The sequence below is a fragment of the Balaenoptera musculus genome, chromosome 4 (genome assembly GCF_009873245.2).
Source record: "Balaenoptera musculus isolate JJ_BM4_2016_0621 chromosome 4, mBalMus1.pri.v3, whole genome shotgun sequence".
In the NCBI taxonomy this organism is placed as follows: Eukaryota; Metazoa; Chordata; class Mammalia; order Artiodactyla; family Balaenopteridae; genus Balaenoptera; species Balaenoptera musculus.
In genome coordinates this window covers 19288848-19307145 of record NC_045788.1, presented here as the reverse complement: position 1 = coordinate 19307145, position 18298 = coordinate 19288848, and the positions used below count along the sequence as shown (strand labels likewise).

Genomic DNA, 18298 nt, shown 5'->3' with positions numbered 1-18298 from the left:
AGGAGCATATGGGGAGTGCTAGGCCTTCTTGACTCTGTCGCCCGGGGAATCTCAACCTGAGGAATGTGGGTGTGGAGGGCCCACTGAGAAGACGTATCTCATACAAGTTATTTTTTAATATATGCCCCCAAGGCTTTGGGACCGTGGCTCCACCCTTTTCCATCATCTCCAGTTACAATAAAGCAGGCATTGAAAGAAGAACATGACGGATGCTATTTTTGGGCTGCTGAGCCTCCTTGTGAGAGAATGGTACTCGCCAAGAAAGATGCATTTGCCTCTGCCTCTTCCTTGGGACCTCCATTCCCAGTGGAATTAAAATATAAAGGGGTGAATTTGGCGGTCATCTAAAAGGGGGAATTTTCAAGAAGGTGTGTTAAAGTTCTAAAGGCTAAAAAGAAGAAGAAGAAAAAAAAAAACCGGAACTGAGTTAAAATGAATTTTGCTCTTGAAGTGAATATATAATGCTTTGGGGAGGCAAGAACCTGTCCCCAGGCCCCCCCAAAAATGGTCAGCCTTAAGGGGAGAGTGGGCCTCCCCAACTCCAGCACATCTTCAGCAATCTCCACACAGCACCACATGCCTACAAATATTTTTACTTTTAATCTGGGTAGTTAGGATACTAGGGACAACCTAACACATAGTATGCATAGCAGATTCTTTTTAAACGAAAACTTTTCTTTAAAAAGTAGGCCGTCAACATAACATGTATGTGTATTTTTGCATAAACAAATAGGAATTGACTTTAGAATATGCTTAATTGCCTTCATTGGTACAGTCTCTGACCGTTTCTATTGCAAGACAAACCCCAACAAAGCAGATCCTTCTGAGGTCTTTGGGGTCCCAGCCTTTGCTGGCTTTTGCAGCATCTCCATCGAGTCGGGGGAAAGGACGCAGGCAGTGTTATCCTTTGTTGGCGACTCAGGAACGGAAAACATTTCAACTCATTCTCACCATTTAGTAAAGAAAACTCACCTGAGTTTTCACCTGAGGGGACCACCTCAGGTCTCCGTGTTCTATTACGAAACTCGTTCAAATCTCTGTCCCCAGTTTGAACTCCTTGACTCCTTGAAAATGGAATCTGCCTGGGTATGCAAGGCTTTTCCAGAAGGTTTTTCATCTTTTCTGCACAGCTTTAAAAGTGGTGCTTTGCTAACTGTCCTAAGTCAAGCCCAAGCTACCTGCAAATGGGCCATGTCAGGCTCCAGCTCGGGAGTGGAGTCAGGCGGGGGCGGGGCAGGAAGCAGGAGGCTGCAAACAGTTGGGGGAGAAGCCTTCTGTCTCCTGTCGTCAAGGAGAGCGTCCCCCTCTGCAGCTGGAGAGCTTGGCAGAGGGGAGGACCTGGGACCACACACCTGGGACACCATCTTTCTGTGAGAGCCGAGGAAAGGGAGAGCTGGCAAGGCCACGTTAGGGGTTACAAAGGTACTACACTGCACTCTGATCTTCCTTCCTGTAAAGCAGTCCTGCACTTTAGACCGGAAATGTATTTTGCTCAAGATTGTTGACGATGAGCAGCTTAACAAATCGGTGTCATCTAATGATAAAAAGAAAATCATGGGGTTTTTTTCTCTCTTTTCCAAATATATACATTTACCATTTAAATTACAGTTCGCTTTGGGCAGCTGTGACTAAATGATGCTCCACAGCCTGGCCTGAAGCCACAGTGGTCAAGGCAAGTATGTATTCGGGTAGAGGAACTTTTTGAAAAAGGTTAAATCCCAAGATGCACACTCATTCCTCCCCGGGGTGAGTTCAGGCAGCAAAAGGATCTATCCACAACCTTGATGGAGACCCAGGTGGCATTTTCAGTGAATTCGCTGGGGACGTGGAGGTAAAAGAGCCGAGACATGGAAACTTGGGAGCGAGGCTCCAAAAGCCGGCCGGAGGCTGAGGTCAGGCCCAGCCAGCCAGGCCTCCTGACCAGGGATGCGCTGAAGCCCTGCCAAAGCGATCAGGTGCAGACAAAACGGTCGCATCTGCTCATTTGGGGTAACGGGTACATGGTGCTTGTTATATATTATCCTTCATCTTTTTATATTTTTGAAAATTAAAAAATATACCAAGTGCACAAATGATGGAGGGGTTCCTGGTTGACAGTGAGATTAATGAGAGTCGGGGAAAACCACTTCCATCTAGGCTCCCTCTGCCTTTCTTGCCAACCAGCCACGCCTGCACCTCAGTGGCTTCTGCTGCTTCACGGTGTCGCTGTGCGTGAACTGCTCTGTCCCCTCTCCTCACGAGGCCTTCGCTCCACTGCAGCACTGATTATGCATGGCCAGAACCCTGTGGGCCACGTCCCATGAGCACCAGGAGAAAAGGGGCGTGTCATCAAATGACCAAAGTCATCAGTCCTGGGAGCAGCACCGAGTAACAGACGGAGCATGTGCTCCAGGACCAGACAGACCTTGGTGAGACTCCTTCCAGGCTCTGCTCCTCTCAGGCCACGGCCGTGGGGATGCCTACTTAACCACCCTGAGCCCCCGTTTCCACATCTGTAAAAGGCTAACAGCAAAACTGTTGCGAGGCTTCGAGATGGCCAATGCGGAGCATCTACCCCAGCCCAGCCCACAAGTCTTCACTGAAGGAAGGGAAGGAAGAGATGGGAAGGAGGGAGGGGAGAGAGGGTAGACCTCCAGAGAGGCCGTCTTTAAGCCATGCCATCTGAGGAGCAGTTGGAGAAAGCAGGCTACTTGTGCTGGAGAAAAGCACGACTGTCAAGGTTCACGTGGCACAGATCCAGCGGGACAGGTTAAAAGGAGAAAGAAAAGAACTTTGCCAGGATAAGTGAATCCCCAAATGGGGTAAACTGATTTAAGGGGCGTCAAGCTCCCTGCCTCTGAAAGCGTCCAGCTAAGACCCGCCCCTCACAGGCTGCACCAGAGGGACCCCCTGTTGAAAGTTTCCCAGCCTCTACTCAAGGGGTCACTTTCCCATTTGGGCTGTATTTGTCAACTACTGAACTATTACTGGTTTAATCTTTACCTTAAAATCATACTTTTTAACTTAAAATTCTTACTTAGCCTTAATCTGAGCAAAATAGCCAGTAAAAAAAAAATGCGTTTGATGGCATACCTGTATTTTTATAGTACACATCAATAAGTGTGTATATACATACATATATATATAACTGTTAAAATGTGTCCCACCTAAAACCATCTACCTCATCACTATGAGAAATGTGCTCTCCTGGGTCTGAATTGAGACTAAATATGCTCCAGGGGCCCCTTCTGGGTCTATGATTCTGTTTTCTGAAGGCTGCCTGAATACTGATAATGCTCTTAATTCTTACGGCCCTTTCTGGTCTCCCAAGCATGTTCTCATCTGTGTGTTTCATCTAATCCCCGTGACAACCCTGAGGGCGGGGCAGAGAAGTCACAGACGGAGCCTGGGCCCCTGCAGCACAGGACGCTCCCAAGGCCCTATCAGCGGTCACAGAGGACCTGAATCAGAGCGCAGAACTCTCCGTACCCCCTCCCTCCTTCTACTGCCACACACTGCACAGCCAAATCCCTTCCTGGTACTGTCCAAAATCTCATTAGCAACACAACCCAGATCCAAATCACGATGTTTTATCCATTTAGGTGGCCAGATGCCAGGCTCTGTAGATGAAAATATGCCTCTCTGAGACCCAGAATGTCATTTCACAACCAATGATGACCCAAACTGTCATCTGGCCATCTGGCCATCAACAGGTTCCACCGAGTAAAGCTATCAAAAATACTAAAGGAGGGCTTCCCTGGTGGCGCAGTGGTTAAGAATCCACCTGCCAATGCAGGGGACACGGGTTCAAGCCCTGCTCCTGGAAGATCCCACGTGCCGCGGAGCAACTGGGCCCGTGTGCCACAACTACTGAGCCTGTGCTCTAGAGTCCATGAGCCACAAGTACTGAAGCCCACACGCCTAGAGCCCATGCTCCGCAACAAGAGAAGCCACCACAATGAGAAGCCCGCGCGCCACAACGAAGAGTGGCCCCCGCTCGCCACAACTAGAGAGAGCCCGCGCACAGCAACGAAGACCCAACACAGCCAAAAATAAATAAATAAAATTAATTAATTAATTTAAAAAATACTACAGGACAATGATAGGGACATTAAAAAGCTAAATCCACACTGCTACTTCATGACCCCTACAAGGGGGATGGCTACGGAAGGCTGCCATGGATCGTGCCAATGGGCTACAGGCCCTTGGCTCAGTGGTGGGGCTCAGTGGAAGGCTGGGGGAGTCTCAGAATAGGCGGGACCAGCCTCATGATGTGCAGCAGGAACGCCACCTAGAAGACTGGAGATGGGCACCAAGGGATGCATGGCAGACACCAAGGAGTGCAGTATGGCTGTCACCTCGGCCTCGACAACGTCCTCTGCTGTCTGAAGCAGGAGGTGGCAGCACTGTCCTCTCAGTCAGAGTTCCACAAGACAGACCCACTAGCTGATTGCATGGATTTCCACCCGCAAGCTGAGAACTGACACCCGTCCCGCTCTACTTCCACTCTTGGCACCGGCTCTACCACGACAGCCTGCTGGCCTGGCTGGGAGGGCAGAGCCCCAGGGTAGGTCCTCAGTGAACAGTAGTGAAGCAGGGGATCTACCCTGGGATCCAGGGCTCATTTTCAGAGATCCACAAATCTCCCAAACTGAATGCCCAACTTCATACATACAAGGAACTTTTCTTTGGGCTTCTCACTGGCATGTTAAAGAGGCAGTGGTCCAAGAAGGTAAAAATCATTGCTCTGAACACTCAGCCCTCTTGGTTGCCTGTCCCATGCAAGAACTTGCTGGAAGTGGCACTAATATCCCATCCCTGTGTCCAGAGACTTCACAAAAGCTGAGAACATCTTTGGGAGATTTAAGCTCTCCTTAATCCACTCTTACTTGGGTTCCGTTATTTGCAGCCAAAAGCACCCGCACTGATCCAGAACCACAGGGCCCAGTGGCATCACCCAAGACTGTGAGGGGTGGCAAGGCCTCAGAGTCCACCAACAAAATTCCTCTCAAAGCTCGACCTCTCTGCTCAGCCTCTAGACCGACCATGCATAGCTGCCAGATGCCCAGGGCACAGGGAGCTCACCCAGTTCCTTCCTTTCTCCCATCCCCAGACAAAGGTGACTTTACCTTCTAGCCAGCCAGATACCTGCCCCGGGCCAGGCAAGTACAGAGCCTCTGGAACTCAATGCACACTCTTTGGACACTTGAGAACATCCCAGCTTTGCACAAGAACGTGTTCCCAATTAGTTCACATGTGTATGGTTTGTGCAGACTACATGATGTTCCTGAGCAGGTATGTTTTCAATCGCTTGCAGGGGGGCACACTCCATATGGGGGCACTTCATTGGTAGACAATGATGACACCAGATGTGAAATATAAAATGGAGGTCACATTTCCCCAAGAAGTCACATGATGCAGCAGGCTGGTCAACATGTGAATCAGGCTGATGTTAGGACCAGGCACCCCAGGAGCTAGTTCAGTCCATCAGAGCCCAGAAGTCCTCCCTGGTTCCAGGTGATCACTCAAGCTCAGGAACCAACCCCAGGGATAATGGACTTGCCTCTCTATAAGCAGCTCAGATCAACTGAAAGTGTGAAATACCTGTGGTTAGAGCTAATAAAAGTTATACCTGTCACAAAGATGTCTTAGGTAGGTGAAAACATAAGTAGTGGCAAATACAAACAGAGCTGGCAGCCCTGGAAGACTGTCACTGCCCCACCAGGGTTCAGCAGAGGGCCACACTGCCCCCCATAAGGAAATGTTGAGGCGGGGGGTAGTTTCTATTAGAGCACCCGGCTTACGCAACCTCCACCCGCACCCCCAAAGAGGCTGGCAGACTCTGCGCCTCGAAAACCCCAGAGCATTAAAGCTCCAACCTTCCTGACCTAGCAGAGAAAGGACAAACTACACCTTAAACCACAGACAGAAAAGCTAATTGGCTGCTGGGAGTGAGAACAGACTGGGGGTCAAAACCATGAATGTTTTCATGGAACATTTTCAGCCCCAGTCAGCAGGGACATGCGATTTACAGGAAATTAGGAGACTTACAAAAATGTTAGCCAGCTCAAGTTTCTTTCCTGGGAAGAAAAGTAGGAGAAACTCTAAGAACTGTCTCGGTGAAAGTGCTCTTTTCACTGCAAAGCCCCTGACACGTGTCAGTTATTACTACCAGCAGCTCACCACCCCACACTTCACCCAACCAGTGAAAGGCAATAGAGCCAAAGCCTAACACAAGCTGCACCTGGAGCCTTCAGGCCAGGTCAGCCAGACCCTCACAAGAGGGGCCTGAGGAGCTGCAGGGTCTACATCATGGACCCTAGATATGATCTTGCGCAAGTTACTCTTCCTAGCCCCTGTTCCCCATCTGCATATGGGGGTAATAATAAAACCCTTCTGGAGGAGTCTTGTCAAACGATGAGCAAGCATATCCACATCAAGTGCCTGGTCTGTGTCAGCCCTGCTGGCAGCTATTATTACAGTGGAGCTTCAGGGCTTTTAAGTCAGATTTCCTTATCATTCCTGCTGCCGGGGAGGTCACTGTTCTGAGGCCACAATTTTGACCCTTGTCAGTCACCCTCTCTGCTCAGGTCCAGGACAGAGTGTGAGTCCTGGAGGGGCAAGAACCATTCAAGCCCAAGGAGGTTTGCTCGGAGTAGGCGCTGGTGGGAGGAGGAGGGGCAATCCCAGAGCTCAGGGATCAGGGCCGGGATGAAGTGGCCCTTCTCCACCTCTCCAGCCTCGGCTCTGGCCCTGGCCAGGACAGACCTCAGTTCCAGCCACAAAGTCTAATTGGTGTCCAGTGCCCACGCTCCTGCCGGGCATCACCTCCCCTAGGAGGCCTTCCCTGCCCTTCCACGCTGTCTGCTCCCACAGCCCCCGTGCTTCCCTGATCCCAGTACCGACCACGCTGGGCTGTCGCTCGGTTTGCACCCCTACCTTCCTCGCGGCGCGGTAACTGGCACGGTGCCCTACACTCGGTGGGCACCCCTACAGGTCCCATCAATGAATGAGCCGGGCCCTGGTTGTGACCAGAGCCCCAAGCCCCCGGCGCAGCAAAGGTTTATGAAGCAGCCTGCTTTTTATCTTTCAGATGAATCTGACAACTCCCTCGGCCGATTCCTGGCGTTAACGCCATTTTAAAAGGGGAAAGATCCCCCCCCCCGCCTCCACCCACCCGAGTCCCGCGCCCACCTCCCCGCGCGTTCTCGCCAGGGCAGACAAGGAACCCAAGGGCGGTTACCATGAAAGGGGCTTTCTGCGCGGTGGGCAGGCCCTTCTCACTGGGGTCTCGATCGTCTCCGACTTCTCGATCGCACACCGTCACGCTGGAGTCTGCCGTGGGGGCAAAAGGCCACTCTCCGTCAGCCCCAGAGCGCAGTCCGCCTGTGGCGAGCGCGGCCGGGCCCGGGGCGGCCACACCTCCCTCCCGGAACAAAGCGCCCGGCCGGGTGCCCTCCCTTCCCAGCCTGCCCCGACCGCTCACCGCGCGCTCCAGCCCGGTTCGGCTCCGGCCTCAGGCCGCCTCCTCCATGCCCGCGCCGGCGAGAAGGCAGCGCCGCGCCCGCCGGGCCCCGCGGCAGCCGGACTGACGGCTCCCGGCCCGCGGCCTGACGGCCGCTCTGGCCTGTCCCCGCCCCGGCGCCTCCTTAAAGCGACCGCGCAGCCCGCGCGCGCCCTGGTCGCCCGGCGCGCCGCGCATTCCTTATAATGCAACAGCGGCTGCTAAAAATAGAGCGCCGCCGCCGTGGGCGCAGGGGTGGCCGGGCCTGGCGCCGCGACCCTGCCACCCCGCGGGCCCCAGATTCCCAGGACGCGCGGCCTGACGTTCAGGCCACCCGCGCCGAGCGCCCCGGACCCGGCAGGGTGAGCGGACCCGGCCACGGAACCCCGCCGCCGCCGCCGCCGCCTCCCCCGGGGCCCCGCGCACTTACCCAGGTCCGACCCTCGGCGCGGCGGAGCTGGCTTTAAAGTGGACGCCGAATGGGAATTCGCCCGAGCCTCTTTAAGAGCCTCTGCGCTCCAGCCTTTAAATCTCCGCTCCCGCCCGGCCAACTTCTGAGCCTGCAGACGCCTCCCCCGTCCTAGGCGATCCCAGGCCGTGTTTCTTCCTAGATCCAGTCTCCAGCGTTGCTTCCCCCAGACCCTCTCGGTGCCCGGTTCCTGGGCCTAAAGTTCGTTCAGATGGAGGCGACGGACGGGGACGGGCGACACTCGCGATCCATTTCATTGTTTCAGTTCCTCTAACTCCTCTCCATCGGCGTCATTTTTTCCTTATTTTAAAAATTGAGATATAATTCACATACCATATAATTCCAGCTTTTAGAGTGGACAATTCAGTGGTTTTTAGTATAGTCACAAAGTGGCAGCCCCACTATTACCTAATTCCAGATCATTTACATAACACCCCCCCTCTTAAAACAAACAAACAAAAACCGCTGAACCCATTTGCAGTCACTCCCCATTCCTTGCTCCTCCCAGCCCCTGGAAACCACTAATCCACTTTCTGTCTCTATGGATTTGCCTACTCAGGACATTTCATGAAAGTGGAATCGTACATGTGGTCTTTTGTGACCCAGCTTCCTTCACTTCGCAGGATGTTTTCAAGGTTCATCCACGTTGCAGCATGTAGAAATACATCACTCCTTGTCGTGACTGAATAGCATTCCATTGTGTGGGTACACCACATTTTGTTTATCTTTCATCAGCTGATGGACAGATTGTACTTTTGGGCTATTATGAATAAAGCTGCTATGAACATTAGTGTACAAGTCTTTGTATGAACATTTCATTTCTTTTGGGTATATATCAATACCTAGGAGTAGACTTGTGGGTCATGTGCGAGCTATACTTAACATTTTGAGGAACCCCCGAAACTGTTTTCCAGAGCAGCTGTGCTATTTTATATTCCAACCAACAATGTGTGAGAGTTCCATGTCTCCACATCCTCACCAACACTTGTTATCATCTCTTTTTGATTACAGCCATCCTGGGGGGCGGGGGGTGGTATCTCACTGTAGTTTAGATTATCAGTGTCATTTTTGAGATGTTCTTTTTGTAGACGGACCTTGATGATGACTTGGAACCAGCTTCACACATGTGGGAAACTCATTCCCTTATCATTTTGAGAGCTTCGCCCACCACCCCAGGTCTCAGGAAACTTTGCTACCCTGAGTCATTCATGCCATGGTGGTTTCAATTGGCATCCCAGGCATCCAAGCAGCCATTTGGTGAGAGCTATTGTGCCCCCTGCACCCACTCCCACCTGCTGTTCTGAAGGCCCCGTGGACCCCTCGAGTCCCCATGGCTCGGGGGAAGGTTTGGGTGCCATCAAGAGTATCTCATCTTGGTAGGGAGTAAAAGAACTGGTTGACGAGGGGGCTTGAGGGACAGATGTTCATCTTGACTGGCTGGTCTTGGCCTGTGACCTGCCTCTTCCTCCCCCTTCCATTTACCACAGGGCTTGGGGGAGGCAGGCAGGGGTCTGTGTGTCCTGGTTGTCTCTGCACATGAGTCAAAGGTTTGTCTTTATACCCCTTTCATACACAAATCTTTAAGAACCTGTTTCCCTTAGAAATGGAACTTAACCAGCTAGTAATCACACACAAGTACCTGGGGTTCTCTAATGGTGAGATTAGACCCTGCAGGTTGTGGCTGGGGTCTTACAACAGGGTGTTCATCCCATTTGGGCTGCCTCTTCTGCTCTTTGAGCCCTGAAATAAAGCAGGGCTCAGCTGCTGGCAAATAGGAGCTTTAGAGAACAGGGTCACTGAGCAGAAAAGTGAGGCCTGGGATTGATGGTTCATTCATTCAGTAAATACTGCCAGAGCACCTACTATGTGCCGGTGCTGTGCAGAGTCCTACCTCCAAGCAAACTCAGAGCACCAAAGGAGGGGTAAGTGGTGTGGAATCAAGAGGCACGGGGGTGGGCAGAGGGAGCCCAAGGAGGGGCATGTAACCCAGTGTGGGGAGGGGCAAGTGCCCAGGGCAGGTTTTCTGTGAGAGGTGATGATGGAGCCAGGGTTTGATGGACAAAGACCAATCAGCTAGGCTAAGAAGGGAGGGAGAAAACCTTATAGGCTGAGGTATGACTGAGCTGAAATCTTTCCCCAAACTCCAGCAGATCCCCATGGCTGACCAGGTGTGCATGGGGCATGATAAAAGGCCAAGAACCCAGGCAGGGCTCAGGCCAAATTTCAGACCCTGAGGTCCAAGGCCAGACCCGAGGCCAGGAGACAGTTCCTGGAATAGGACAAAGATCGGAGCTGTGACCCAGAGTAGAACTTCCCCGCTCAGCGACCAGAGCAAACACGCCTGATGCACTGCAGGGCGTCCCGTGCCAGCCTCTCTGCCCAAACCTTGCTGAGTGCCATGCCTCACAGATGACCCACGCTGGTGTCTTGGGGTTCAGTAGGCAAACCTGGGGGGCCTGTGGACTTCAGGGCCAGGAGCCAGCCAGGTCACTGTGGCACAACCTTCCTCCAGAACTCTCTGCCCCAGTGCGGCCCCTGGGGGTTCAGGCAGCTCTGGGCTCCGGAGCACTCACAGCGTGCCAGACACGGGCACAGTGATGGGTCTGCACGCCTCCCAAGGACCCGGGCAGAAGGTCTCACTGGCCCTGCTTTAGACACAGGAGACTGCAAGCCCAAGCCAACCCAGCCAGTGGACTGAGAGTCAGGGCCTTCCCAACACAGAGCCTCCACCCTCTCCCCTGTGTCTGGTGGCCTCGGCGGGCAGGTCAGTTGGTCAGTTGTGTGTGTGTGTGTGTGTGTGTGTGTGTGTGTGTGTGGTGTTGGGAAAGCAGGGAGAAGGTGAAGAAAACACTAGCACTCATTCCAGTCCCAGTCTCCTCAGGCATGTGGCTGGAATTTATCTTTTGCTGACCCTGGAGCACCAGCGATGGGTTAGCCGAAGAGCCTCACGCCACCCACAGGCCTGTCCTTTCCCTCAGCTGACCTTTCTTCTGTGCCAATTACAAGACCTTTTGCCAGTGATCTGGCACCAAGAACTACATGGTCATCTCTCAGGGCTGTCATGGTCTTTACCAACGCAGGTTCAGCCGTTTCTCAGCTTCAGCTCTCCCTGCTACCCCTCTGCACCTGCCACAGCTGCCCCAGCCCCACTAGGAGCTGCGCCTCACAAGATTTTTTTTCTCTGATGCTTATGGTTACTGATGCTTGTGGTCTATCCTTTGCATGGGCTCCCTCTTGCTCTCTGGGGCCAGAAGAGCAGCTTTTAGTCAATCAACTTCCCACTCATGGCCAAACTTCTCCCCAGAGTTGTCCATACTCAACTAACATTTGTTTCTGATCATTTATTTTTCTCCACTTCGTCCTTCCTCTGTTTAAACTAAAATCCAGCGGTTTTTAAACATTTGGGGGGACTTCCCTGGTGGCACAGTGGATAGGACTCCATGCTCCCAATGCAGGGGCCCGGGTTCGATCCCTGGTCAGAGAACTAGATCCCACATGCATGCCACAACTAAGGAGCCTGCATGCCGCAACTAAGGAAGCCACCTGCCGCAACTAAGACCCGGCACAACCAAATAAATAAATAAATAAATAAATATTTAAAAAGATAAATAAATAAACATTTTGGCTGCAACCCATAGCAATAAAGAGGTTTGACATTGCAAACCAGAACACAGACATACACATGCAAGTGCAACAAAAATTTCATGAAACAATACTTATTGTTACTATGTGCCATGCACTCTGATCTATTCTATTATATTCTGTTTCATTAGAAAATGCTAGCAAGACCTACTAAATTGATTTCACGCCCCACTAATGGGTTGTGACCTACAGTTTGAAAAACATTGAACCGCGTTTTGACACCTATAGCCTCAGGGTAGTGACATGATAGGAATTTGTCAAGAAAGAAAAGTCTACTCTAAGATTTTGAAACACATGCTAGGGACAATAGTTTGAAAAGAGTTCTGAGTTTCATAAGCCCAGGGGATTTCCTCTTCTAAGTAGGACCCGGTAGGCTGCGGCTGGTCAATTCTCCTATTGCAACAAAATGAGATGAGGCTCTCCAGCTGTTCCCTCTCCCCTCCCCAAGGACGTTTGCTAATTCAGGGCACTGGCTGATGATCAATCTTTGTCCAGAAAGAAGACTTCTAATGGAATAAAGAGAAACCAGTAAAGCTTTACTGGTCACATGGTATTGGAACGAATCTAAATGCATCTAAAAAGCAGAGTGAAATCTTCCAAAGTCCCACAGTGCTTAGAAAATAAAGCCTTCCCAAGAAGAAAGAGCCTGCCTCAAAAACAAGGCCAGCTCCTGCCTCTTCCTGAGATTTGCCAGATTTTGAAGCTCCATGGGGACAGTGTCCAGACAGCAGGACTGGGAACTTCTGAAGGGTAGAGCTGACTCTCCATAACCTTCCATGGCTTAGGAGACAAGAGATCTGCAAGGCTCTCAATCAAAATCCACATGTGAGGAATAGGGGTAAACTGGAGATATGTTGAGTCTTGTAAAAACTGAAACCCCGCCCCAACCCAGCTCAATCCTTCAATGGATTGAGATGATCACTCCTCAACCCACCTGCTTATCAGAGGAAAGAGGGAACACTCTGTGGGTCAAATGACATCATCTGGAGTCTCTCTACTTCTTATTTACAATGTGTGTGTATAGTAAAACATAACTAGTCCTGTGAAGAGGCATGAACATATAATTGATAAGGAAGAGAAAAAATTGTAGACACCCAGATCGTTCAGATATTGGAGTCAGTAGACAGAACTTTGACTGTGGAGGAACTGGAACTCTCATACACTGCTGGTGGAGGTGTAAAATGGTATATCCATGCATCAGCCAGAGTGCATGCAGGATACAGAAACTACACAGTACTTTGGACAGGAAATTTTAATATAAAGAATTATTAAGTATTAGAGGGGACTACCTACTAAGGAGAAAAGAGAACTCTAAAGAATATAGTTATAGCAGATGTCGGGAGCAGCCTCTCGGGCTGAGACAGAGCACCCAAAGAAGGAACAAGTCTGTATGAGTCCCAACCCTCACCTTCTACCAGGGGGGCTGAGAACCATACCTTGTTGGAGATTATGTAGCCATGACCCACTGGATGATGAAGAGGTTTGCTGAAGGTCTATGCAAGTGGTATTCATTGGAAAGCATGCTTCTTGGTGCTGAGGGAAGCCATCCACGGACGGGTGCCACACTGTGGAAATTGCTGGAAAACTTCCCACAGGAGTGATGCATTGGAAGGTCAACCTCTGGGGTTTGACCCATGGGAAGCTGCCCACGGAGATGCACTTTGTATTTCTGGTTGCCACATGCTGCAGGAATCTGCCAAGTGAGCACATCAGAACCAGGAAGAGAATTCTCTTTCTCCTGCAGTGACTGCCAGTGCTCCCTACTGACAAACCTTAACACTGTGCCAGATGGCAAAGGAGAAATGTTTGCAGGGCCCAGCTCCATTAGCACAGGGCAGGTAATTAAGTATGAATTTGGATCTGAGAGGTAATAAGTTGATAACTGGCACAACTGGCTTTGAGAAACTGTTTAGCAGAATCTACTAAAACTAAACATACAGCTACCTTTGGACTCAACGTTTCTACTCCTAGGTATATATCTAAGAGAAATTAGCCCCTAAACAGGGGACAATCCAAATGTTTATTAACTGGAGGATGAATAAATAAATTGTAGTTTATTCACACAATGGAATACTCTACTGCAATAACTAAGAATGATACAAAAACAACAGGAATGAATCTCACAGATACTATATTAAGTGAAAGAAGCCAGATGCAAAAGACATTTATGAAGTCCAGGAAAAGGTAAACTAATGATGGTGATTGAAGTCAGAATAGTGGTTTTCTCTTGGGGGAGAGGAAGATAACTGCTTGGGTGGGAAAGAAGTGCCAGAAATGTTATGTATCTTGATGTGGGTGGTGGTTTTATGAATATATACCAACGTGAAAGTTCAATAAGCTGTGCATTAGTGATTAGCACACTTTACACATTTCACTGTATGTGTATTACACAGTCATCCCTCGGTATCCACAGGGGATTGGTTCCAGGACCCGATGCAGACACCAAAATCCACGGATGCTCAAGCCCCATGGTTGGCCCTCCAGTATCTGCTGGTTCTGCATCCACAGATTCAACCGACCTCAGAGCATGTGTTCAGTTTGCGATTTGCAGTTGGTTGAATTGGTTGGATCTGTGGATGTGGAATTCGTGGATACCGAGGGCCGCCTGCCTGCATATTTATTGAAAAAAATCCATGTAAAAGTGGACCAGTGCAATTCAAACCCGTGCCTTTCAAGGGTAAGCTGTACTTTAAAAATTCATAATACCTCCACTTAGATTAATATGTTGAATAAAGTGGAGAAAAATGTAGACAGAGTAGATGGAGAAAAATGGCACCAGATAAGTGGAATCTACCAAAAAAACAAAACTATAAAAACAAAGTGAACATTCTAGAACTTAAAAAGTATAATAACTGAAATCAAGAACTCATTGGATAAGTTTAATAGCAGATTGAACAATGTTGAGCACAAAATTAATGAACTTGAAGACGAGTCAAAAGAACATGTTGAAACTAAAGCACAGAGGGAGAAAAAAGATGGAGAGAAAAAGAGATAATAACATCAAAAAGATATGTGGGGCGTATTCAAATGTCTGAAGTTCATATCACCCGAGTCGCAGAAGGAGAGGAGAGAGAGAAAATGGAACAGAAGCAATACGGGTTTTCCCCACTATCTGAAAGTAGAACGTTCCTATGAAACCTTTCATAAGCTGAAATAGTATAAAATGAAATAGCAATTACCTTTGTGCTAATAGATGCACAAAATAAATTGAGATAAGGCACACATGCTCACAGACACCATTCAAAGCTATGGTGCCTTGATGCTGAGACGCTGAATGTAGTTCCTGGGAAGGAGCTTGGCGATGCTACTTTTGCTGCCTCTGTAACAGCTCCCTGCAAAACAAATGCTGAACGTTATTTTTGATTTTTGCCTTTTTCCTTAAAAGTGAAAAGCCTCTATGGATTTCTTTCTATTAGTGAAAACATGTACTAATGCAGGTCTTTTATAAAAGCAAGGTGACATAAAGTGAACTTTCAAAAAGTGGGAAATGACTGTATGCAGAGAGACAATGGCAGAGAATTTTCCAAAACTGGTGAAAGACATAAATCCATAGATTCAAGGAGTTGGATGAATTCCAAAAAGGATAAACACAAAGAAAACTACACGCAGGCTCATCATAGTTAGATTGCTGACAGCAGGGTAAAAAAAAAATTTTAAGTGTCGGAAATCCTTCTTCATTGAAAAAAACCCTTTGATGAAAAAACCCATTTCCTAGCAGCTGATAAGAAGCTGACCTGTAGTGAGAGCCATTCCCTGCCACATGAACAATGTGGCCAGCCCCCAACATCATTCTGCAGCTCAGAGCCTGGGACCAGCATCCTCAGCACCACTTCTGAATAATGCCCAGCCCCAGCTTGCAAAATGATTGGAAAATGATCATCATTTGTAACCATGTGTTTTCATGTCTTAGTATTTGAAATATTATAATACCAAGTCAGAAAAAGGGAAATTGCCTGGATTTTGAAACTGAAAATGCAAGGTTGGCTCATTTCAATTTAGCCCAGTTTTCTGAAATCCAATAGCATCACCCCGTCAACAAACAAGACAGAAGAATTTTAGATCTCTGATGGTTAGGATTTTAAAACATTATTTTTACATTAAAACAAATATGGATATGGTAGTATTCCAAGACACACACAAATCTTTGAGATAAATATTAGTGAAGTTTAGAGAACTCAGAGGCCATTTAGAATTAAGACCTTAGATGTCCACACAAATTTTAGGATGGCACATGGCAGAAAGAGAGCTAGCTAACTCTTTGGCCTCTTCTTATAAGGGCGCTAATCCCATTCATGAGGGCATCACCTCATAACCTAATTACCTCCTAAAAGTCTCACCTTCAAATACCATCCCATTAGGATTAGGGTTTCAACATATGAATTCTGAGGGGACACAAACATTCAGCCCATAACACTATGCAACTATAATAATCAAGTCAGAGGAGTCCTGGCATAGGGATAGACAAATAGATCAGTGGAATAGACTAGAGAGTCCTGAAAGAAACTCACACTTAACAACCAACTGATATTTGACAAAGGTGCCAAAGCAATCCAATGGAGTAAAGGAAAGTTTTTCAACAAATGGTGCTCGCACAGTCAGAAATCCATATGGAATAAAAAAAGAACCTTGACCTCTATCTCATATCCTCCACAAAAATTAAGTTGAAACAGTGGTACAACCATACTGTGGGATATGCAGCAATTAAAAAGGAACAAAATATTGATACATGCAACAACTGTAGGGAATTATGCTGAGTGACAAAAAGCCAGTCCCCAAAGGCTACATGCTGTATGATATGATTTAGATATCATTTAAAAAAATTTTTATCTTACATTAGGGTATAGTTGATTAACAATGTTGTGTTAGTTTCAGGTGTACAGCAAAGTGATTCCGGTATACATATATATGTATCCATTCTTTTTAAAATCCTTTTTCCATTTACGTTATTACAGAATATTGAGCAGAATTCCCTGTGCTATACTAATATTTTTAAATGACAGAATTTTGGAAATGGAGGGCATAATACTGGTTGCCAGAAGTTAGGGACTGGTGGGGAGAGATATGTAGAAGGGAGGTGGTTGTGGCTATAAAGGGCAACACAGAGGATCCTTGTGTTCAGGATGTTGACTATGGTGGTGAATACATGAACCTAAATATGATAGCATTTTATAGAACCTAATACACACACACAAATGAGTACAACTAAAACTAGGGAAACCTGAGTAAGATGGGTGGATTGTATTGATGTCAATATCCTGGTTGCAATATATACTATAGTTTACAAATGTTACCATTGGGGAAACTCGGCAGAGTGTACAAAGATTTTCTCAAGGTTATTTTTACAACTGTGTGAGTCTATAATTAACTCAATAAAAATTTCAATGAAAAAGTGAATTTGAGATGGATCATAAGTCTAAATGTGAATTTTAAATAACTTCTTTTATTATAATTTAAAAATAATTTCTAGTATTATAACTTTAAGATAAAGGGTATGTCTTCATGGGAGTAGGCAAGGATTCCTTAGGAAAAGATCTCTTCAGACAAAGAAAACAATAAACAGAATAAAAAATTGGTAAATTAAATCTCATCAAAAATGTAAAATTTCTGGCCATTAAAGCCATCCTGGTAACATCAAGCTGGCAACTGGGGGCAGAGTGTGGAAGATTCTACATCTGATACTTCACCACTTAGGCCCCCGAGTAACACTAACCACGTCCACCCTGACTGAGGAAAACTAATCCAATGGCTCCATCTGTAGGCAAGGGAGGGAGCGGTCATCTTGATCCTTGACTGGGAAGCTACCTCCCAGCAATGATCCTACACTCCAAACATGATACTTTAACAACAATACCAATAACGGCTTTACTGTCCAGAAACTTTAAAAGGCATTCTCTCTCTCCACAACATCCCTGAATGGTAGGTATTATACTCCTCCTTTTAAAGACGAGGAAACCGAGGCTGAGGAAGTTGAAGTAACTTGCCTAAGCTCACACGGGCAGTAGGTGGTAGGTCCAGGATCCACCCAAGCCTATTAGACTCGGAAGTTCCCAGTTCTATGACTCCTGGCTGCCTTCCTCAGAGCAAGTTACAGTAGGGACATGCTGGTACTTATGGAAAAAGAAAACATAATATCCAGAAGCAGAGATATTTGTCAGCCTAGACAAAGATGTATTGTATGTATACATTCTTATCTAACATGGAAGACTGGAAGTTATCTGGGGAAATAATTTGCTCTGGTTTGTGATTTGCGGTTACAGCGAGTAGGTTCATTCTTCTTTTACACAGTCACATCACGGCTCTGAAGAGTTTTAATAGAGAAAATGCTCCTGGTGTTCAATTTGGATCACAGAAGGGATTCCCTTGAGGAAACCACCACCTTGTGGCAATGAACATAACTCGCAGGAGGAAGAAGGGTTTTTGTCTGTTTGTTTGTTTCTAGTCTTTCAAACTCCAAAACACAGTGGTAACACTTAAGTTGGAAGTTTTTGCAGTAAACAAAGCAAAACAAACAAATGAAAAAGTACCTTCCTTAGGATGGGCTTAATTAAAACAGGTGTCTTTGAAAAAGGTATCTGACTTCTGGGCAAAGCAATCAAATCACTGACCCATGTCATAAAATAGGTAACAGATGGAAATTTCATTAAATCAAGAAAAAGTTGGAGTGATCCATTTGGGGGAAAATTGAGGAGGTTACATATTGTTTA

At 47.8% G+C, this 18298-nt stretch overlaps 1 protein-coding gene across 5 annotated transcripts in view; it reads right to left on the bottom strand.

Annotated features, from left to right (window-relative positions):
- Positions 1-8270, bottom strand: part of MRAS (muscle RAS oncogene homolog) — a 59954-nt gene extending 51684 nt beyond the window's left edge. Inside the window, exons 1-2 of one of the 5 annotated variants that reach the window (XM_036850913.1) lie at positions 7914-8268; positions 7223-7314 (exon numbers count right to left, since the gene is read on the bottom strand). The gene's annotated coding sequence lies outside the window, so the exon portion shown is untranslated. Of the gene's footprint in view, positions 1-7222; positions 7315-7465; positions 7634-7913 lie in introns of those variants that run through there. The other 4 variants (XM_036850916.1, XM_036850912.1, XM_036850915.1 and 1 more) reach the window with 4 other exon arrangements.
- Between the last annotated feature and the right edge of the window lie 10028 nt (positions 8271-18298).